We start from the raw sequence: 7,591 nt of genomic DNA, 5'->3' as shown, positions 1-7,591 counted from the left end.
GCAATAACTGTCATGTTAGAAAATACACTTACATTACCTAGCTTGCATAACTCACTGTAAAAGTATTATTAGTTACTGTATCAAAAGGTGTGATGAAGGTATGACATGGCCATATGTTATGGTGCTAGAATAGAGTTTACTGTCAATTCAGTATGACATATGACTGAAGCTATACTGTAACTGAACTTTTCAGATGAAAGGTGAGTTACTGAGTTATAGTAATGTGGAGCCTTTTACCATGGTAATGCCTCTATATACAGTATCGCATGGCATAATGTAATGTAATTTGTGTTTGATAATGTATTTGATGCCATCTGTCTCCCTTCTGATACATCTCTGATCAATCTCTGATCAGTTCCTTTCCCTTGTATCCTGCTGTATGTTTACAAATTGCAAAACACTCAATTTTACAAATGAGGACGCCCTCAAAGGGAGGTTTTTGGTGATTTTGTCAGGTTTTCTCACTTTGGGTACTAATTTGTCCCCAAAATACGGTTAAGAAGGTACACATACGGACACACACACACAGGTATTCCTATGGATCGACAAGAAGATAATGAAGTATAAAAATCTATATAGCCTACACTAAGATATATTTATGTATTACTAAATGAATATAATTGTTTGATAATAATTGTTGAAATGAATATAATATTTGATACTTTTGACTCCCCCCCCCCAACAATCTCCCCCTTTGGTTTACACCAAAGGTGTATGAGCTGAAACTTGCAAAAGAAAATGTTCTGTAGTGTCCTAATGCCGTCTCTACACTGCATCCTCAAAGTAAACTTTCCATATCGATTTTTCCAGTAGATTGTCAGTAGCGCAAGCACGTGGAGTGCGCCAGAAATAGAACGCGGCATCTGTTTACTGTTAGCGCGCTTTCAGTGATATAATCACTGATTACAATGGGTTCTGTGTGCTTTAATGCAACGTGTCGTGTCGTTCACATCCAGTGTAGTATTACCTGCCAGTTTACACCAGTGCTGCTAGACTAGACGGTGTATCGTTTCCATACCAACGACTCTTCACTTCAGTGTTCGCTCAGCTTTGTAGCGCAGCTGCCGATCTTCTCTTGAAAACAATAGCATTCAGATAGAGCCCTGATTTTCAGCTGTAGCCCGATGGGGCCCAACTTATTATTGCCCCTGACCGGGCTTCGGGCCAACTTTCACATCATAGCTCAGGCAGGCCGGGTATCCGGCCTATTTTATAGGCTTCTCCTTCTTTTTATATTTTGGACATCAATCAGTGGTTAAGGTGATGGAAAAGATGTGCTGGACATTTGAAAAAACATTCAAATAGAAAGCAGTTTTTTTATAATAAGTAGATACTGTATTTTTGAACAAATAAATGCAGCCTTGCTGAGCAGAAGATTTCTTTCAAAACTATTTAAAATCTTACTGAAGATTTCTTTTAAAACCATTTAAAATCTTACTGACCCCCTTTTGAATGGTGGTGTATATTATATATTTTATTTATAATATTTTAAAAGCTTGTATTTAGCCCATAACAGCCCACATTAGCCTATATAATTTTAAAACACTGTGTCCTTGAATGCCACATGACATTCATGACATAGGCCTATTTAATTTGACTGGAGTTGAAATATCATTATCATTAGTTTCCCAAGGAGCAAAAAAGACAAGTTAATATCTACATTATAAGTGTTAAATAAATGAGTGTTGAAAAACGCAGCCAATAAGCAAACAAGAAGCATTCATGCTAATTTTTCCAAACAAGAGCAAGAAAAAAGCATATTGTGCTTTAATGCTATTGTTTTCAAGGGATCGGCAGCTGTGCTACAAAGCTGAGCGAACACTGAAGTGAAGAGTCGTTGGTATGGAAATGATACACCGTCTACTCTAGCAGCACTGGTGTAAACTGGCAGGTAATACTACACTGGGGGTGAACGACGCGACACATTGCGTCAAAGCACACAGAACCCATTATAATCAGTGATTATATCACTGAAAGCGCACTAACAGTAAACAGATGCCGCGTTCTATTTCTGGCGCACTCCACGCGCTTGCGCTACCGACAATCTACTAGAAAAATCGATATGGAAAGTTTGCTTTGAGGAATCCAGTGTAGAGACGGCATTAGGACACTGCAGAACATTTTCTTTTGTAAGTTTCAGCTCATACATCTGTGGTGTAAACTCGTCTAACCAAACGCCCCCAAGAACACCTCAGCGCCCCTCTTTCAAAAATGGCTATGGACCTTTCTCACATTTCCAGGTTTCTCAGCAGCGGAAGTTGTCATAGTTGGGTAAAATCCGAGCGCAGTGAATGGTAGAGTACCACAGATATATACAGGTACATCTCAATAAATTAGAATGTGTGGAAAAGTTAATTTATTTCAGTAATTCAACTCAAATTGTGAAACTCGTGTATTAAATAAATTCAATGCACACAGACTGAAGTAGTTTAAGTCTTTGGTTCTTTTAATTGTGATGATTTTAGCTCACATTTAACAAAAACCCACCAATTCACTATCTCAACAAATTAGAATACTTCATAAGACCAATAAAAAAAACATTTTTAGTGAATTGTTGGCCTTCTGGAAAGTACGTTCATTTATTGTACATGTACTCAATACTTGGTAGGGGCTCCTTTTGCTTTAATTACCTATGAGCTTCTCCACCCTTCCTCCAGACTCTAGGACCTTGGTTTCCAAATGAAATACAAAACTTGCTCTCATCTGAAAAGAGGACTTTGGACCACTGGGCAACAGTCCAGTTCTTCTTCTCCTTAGCCCAGCTAAGACGCCTCTGACGTTGTCTGTTGTTCAGGAGTGGCTTAACAAGAGGAATACGACAACTGTAGCCAAATTCCTTGACACGTCTGTGTGTGGTGGCTCTTGATGCCTTGACCCCAGCCTCAGTCCATTCCTTGTGAAGTTCACTCAAATTCTTGAATCGATTTTGCTTGCTCTCATGCTTGTCATGTGACACACAGCAGCCACAATACCACTGTATAACTGATACAGGCTTATGTCCCTACTAAATAAAAAAAAAAAACAATAAAACCATCACATAAATATTGAATGGTTTCCACTACAAATACCATTACAAACATTACAAACCATCAACTTTTAACCATTAAAAAAACGGGTTTCTGTAGTGTGTTTTGGGACATATTCCATTAGGATTTATTGGTTTTAACAAGCCACCAATAGGAGATGACCAGTTACCAGTAGAGACCAACAGGGTCTATTACAGTTTCCACTAAAACCAATACAAGTCTCATTATAACCAGTAAAATCATTACAAATGTTGTAATGGCGTCTATTGTTTTTTTTAACTTGATGAAACTTTTATTAATTTTTTTCTTTTTATTCACAATATTCCCCAAATATATCATGAAATATCTCGATTCTTAAATATGTGTAAGTAAATGCATTTTGCACCTTTATAGATTGTTATTTGATCTATAATGGGCGATGGGCAAAGCAGCCTAAGTGTAATCTATTAACTTTGCATAAAAATCCGTCTTTTTACTTAAGTACCAGATAGAGGTGTCATACCATAAAATATTTTTAATACGACTGACTTTGTATTTAATGTGAATTTAATAAAAAAACATTGTAAGTTACTAATTAGCCTACAACACTTTCATTGTACAAAAAGAGAGCAAAGAACGTTTACATTATCAAAGAACATTTTCACTTCAGTCCAGCGAGTTCAAGCACTCTCAAAAACTCCCATAATAATCCCATAAAAATTGAGCTGTTTACACTGTGAAATTAATATCTTACTTACATTCGTACATCTTCACTTTTTTGTTTCTGATGAGAGAATTCACCAGAGAATTCAGTCAGCCAGCGCGCGGTGACGAAACCGCTCATCTGAACGCCTCTGATTGGTCCTTGCATTCATAAGTTCAACAGAATCGTATGTGATTGGTTATAATGCAGGATTGTATCGTTGTGCCCCCTCCCTCAAGTCAAGTCAAGTCACCTTTATTTATATAACAATACAGATTGTGTCAAAGCAACTTTACAGTATTAAATAGGAAATGAGTGTGTCAATAATGCAAAATGACAATAGTAAACACTTAATTTTCAGTTAAAGGCAGTTCATCATTGAATTCAGTGATGTCATCATCCAGCTCAGTTCAGTTTAAATAGTATCTGTGCAATCAATTCGACGATATCGCTGGATATTAAGGCCCAATCCCAATTCTATTTTATACCCCTTCCCCTACCCCTCCGCCTACCCCTTCCCCTTGTCCCTTGAAACAGAGTGTCAAGGGGTAGGGGTGAAAATATTCCCCTAAGAATTGGGACACCACTACTATGCCGTCACACGTCATCATACGTCGTCTAGCTCCTACAATACACACACATATACTGGTGTGCATTAGAGCTTTTAATTACCGTTCTATATTAATGCGCTGCTTACTGACACACACACACACAAACACACACATATATATCGGAGATCGTGCAGCTCACACATCCAGGAGAAAAGAAACTTATCAACGCTGCCCCACGACTTTTATTAATAACAGTTTAAATACTGAATCGCTACATCATATTTTACAGCAACGAGAGGATAAAATCGCTGTTTTTGTACCCCTTCGTTTGAAGTGTGGTCCCGAAAAATCTTCGTTTGAAGGGCTGTCTGGCCCTTCCCCTTACCCCTACCCCTCCAACCAAATGAGAATTGAGACACCCCTACCCCTTTACGTGAACGCGCAAAACGGAGGGGTAGGGCAAAGGGGAAGGGCTAAGGGGTAGAATTGGAATTGGGCCTAAGTGTCCCCAACTAAGCAAGCCAGAGGCAACAGCGGCAAGGAACCAAAACTCCATCGGTGACAGAATGGAAAAAAATCCTTGGGAGAAACCAGGCTCAGTCCTCCTCTGGCCAGACGAAACCAGCAGTTCAGCTCAAATATTATGGAAGTTAAAAGAAAACACCTACTATAGGGGTCAAAATAGAACTTTAATAAAATATAAAAATAAAGAGTTAAATAAATTGTAATTAAATTGTATTATTTACAAATTGCAATTATAGCTCTAGACAATTATGGCTATGATTTTATGAATAAAGTTGTCTGATTGATTTTATAGTCTCAAGCATTCAGAAATCACGCAAGAGAAAATTAAGCAGTTTTACGATAAAACCATGGTTAATTTTTGTATGGGTTGTGATGTCCACATGTTTTTTTTTTTTTAAAGAAATTATTGAGGCTGTGTCATCTATAGCAAAAAGGTGACCAAAAATTAAAGATTAAGTGGATATTTTAATTAAATGTTTGGTCAATAGCCTATTAAACAGCCTATTTGATTGTCCTGTAAGTACAACAGCAGCAATTACCAGTCCTTTGGCTCCCTTTGCAGGCATTTGTAATAACATGTAATGTACATAAATTGTTCATTCTGTATTACATTATGTATTTTAACATTGTTATTCAATGAAACCATATAATTATTAATTAGTCAATTCCATGGTTAATTTTTGTAAGGGTTGTGATGTCCCCGTTTTTTTTTTTTGTGTTTTTTTTTTTTAAAGAAATTATTGAGGCTGTGTCATCTATAGCAAAAAGGTGACCAAAAATTAAAGATTAAGTGGATATTTTAATTAAATGTTTGGTCAATAGCCTATTAAACAGCCTATTTGATTGTCCTGTAAGTACAACAGCAGCAATTACCAGTCCTTTGGCTCCCTTTGCAGGCATTTGTAATAACATGTAATGTACATAAATTGTTCATTCTGTATTACATTATGTATTTTAACATTGTTATTCAATGAAACCATATAATTATTAATTAGTCAATTATTATTGCCTCATTGTTTTTATATAATGCATTTTAAGTAATTTTAAAGGCTGTTGGCTTAGATCTGTTTATATAGGCCTAACCACAAAAAAAAAAGTAAAGTATTATTTGAAGTAACAAAACCATGGTTAATTTGCGGTTACCATGGCTACACGAACCATGATTTTTGGTTGTATTCGTGTTAAAACCATGGCTAATTTTCGTAAGGGAACATGGAAATTCAGAAAGAATATTAGATGCGTTGGTGGTGGTGAAATTATTACCGACATTAAAACACGTTATTAATGTCAACAGCCAAAAAAGTTTCACAGAATTATGAATGTACCTGAAAGTGATGCACGGGTGTCGTTTTCATCTTTTTCTTTTTCAAAAATTTTTTTTTTTTTGGGGTGGAACTGGGATTGTGCCCCCCTTGGAGTTGGTGCCCTACGCAAACTGCGTATAGGGAGCAGCGGTACTGCCTATATCTAATACAAGCAAAAAACTTGCTTACCTCTTTTAGGCACCTTTTTTTGATTTGTTTTATTGTCAGCCAGGCCTTCACCTGCGACGGCTCTCGTCGACGCCGTGCTTCAGGCCAATCTTGTTCGTGATGCCAATGTGTTGTGGAACAAACAATGGTCTTCTCAAATTTGTCAATAAAGCTCAAGAAGCAGAGTTCCAGATGTCAAAATAAGACTTTATTGAACACAGCAACAAAGCCGAGATGACAGCCGCCGCATCTGAGTCTTTGTCTGTCCGGGCAGCCATACTTATACCTTTTTCTTATCAGTCTTTTCAACCAAAAAATGACAATTCGGCCTCTGATTGGTCTTACTTCACTAGTTTTGCTACAATGAATTCGTACTCCTCTTGGTTTACTTTCTAACTGTAGACTCCTGCTAGTTTGAACCATTTTCCATTTCAACATTATTCTCACCCTCTCCCTAAATTTAGGGAGAAAATACTCAAAAATACTCCCATTTATTGATGGGGCAGTTGTGGCCTAATGGATAGAGAACTTGTAACCTAAAGGTTGTGGGTTTAAGTCTCATGTCTGGCAGGAATTGTTGGTGGGGGGAGTGAATAACCAGTGCTCTCTCCACCTTCAATAGTCAGTTCAGATTAGTATATTGATTATGGTTATAGTGGTGGGCCGTCAGGGCCAGCAAAGCCTTCTCTGCTTACCCCGAGATCTGTTTTTATTATTGTGCGACAGTTTGTAGGATGACACCATAGACATAATAAATACCTAGAGGCCTCATTGGCCGCTCGACCGCACGTCAACGTCGCCGCCATCTTGGTGCGGGCAACTGTCATATCGGGACAGAAGAAAACATACCTGACTCGTCGGCAGCTTGGGCATCTACAAACCGTCACACAATAATAAAAACAGATCTCGGGGTATTATCTTCCACAGGTAAGACTGAACAGTTGTTTCTGTATGTTTTTTGGTCATTTTTAGCTTTATGTTAACAGCTTAATTAGCCACCGGTGTCCGACTATTAATAGCAAGCGATATCGCTAGTAAGCTGTGAAAGCTTTATATGAAATCAAAGTTTAAATGAATTCTTAAGTTTTAACTTTTATATTGTATCTTCCTCCTCCTCTTCCTCTTTCTTGCCCTCCTCCTCCTCTTCCTCCTCGTCGCCCACCTCGCATACGCACTCGTCCTCGTCCTCTCACATTGTTTCTTCTATCCATTCTCAGACTTTCTCCTTCCCACCTTCAACAACCTGTTTGCTCTCTGAACTGGCTTATATTGGTTGTGTCACATCATTTGAAACAGGTTAAATCAATTTTGAGTGGTTGTGTTCTATCAATGACA

This window comes from Sinocyclocheilus anshuiensis, unplaced genomic scaffold (assembly GCF_001515605.1).
Source record: "Sinocyclocheilus anshuiensis isolate Anshui unplaced genomic scaffold, SAMN03320099.WGS_v1.1 scaffold670, whole genome shotgun sequence".
In the NCBI taxonomy this organism is placed as follows: Eukaryota; Metazoa; Chordata; class Actinopteri; order Cypriniformes; family Cyprinidae; genus Sinocyclocheilus; species Sinocyclocheilus anshuiensis.
Note: the sequence above shows the minus strand (reverse complement) of the source record.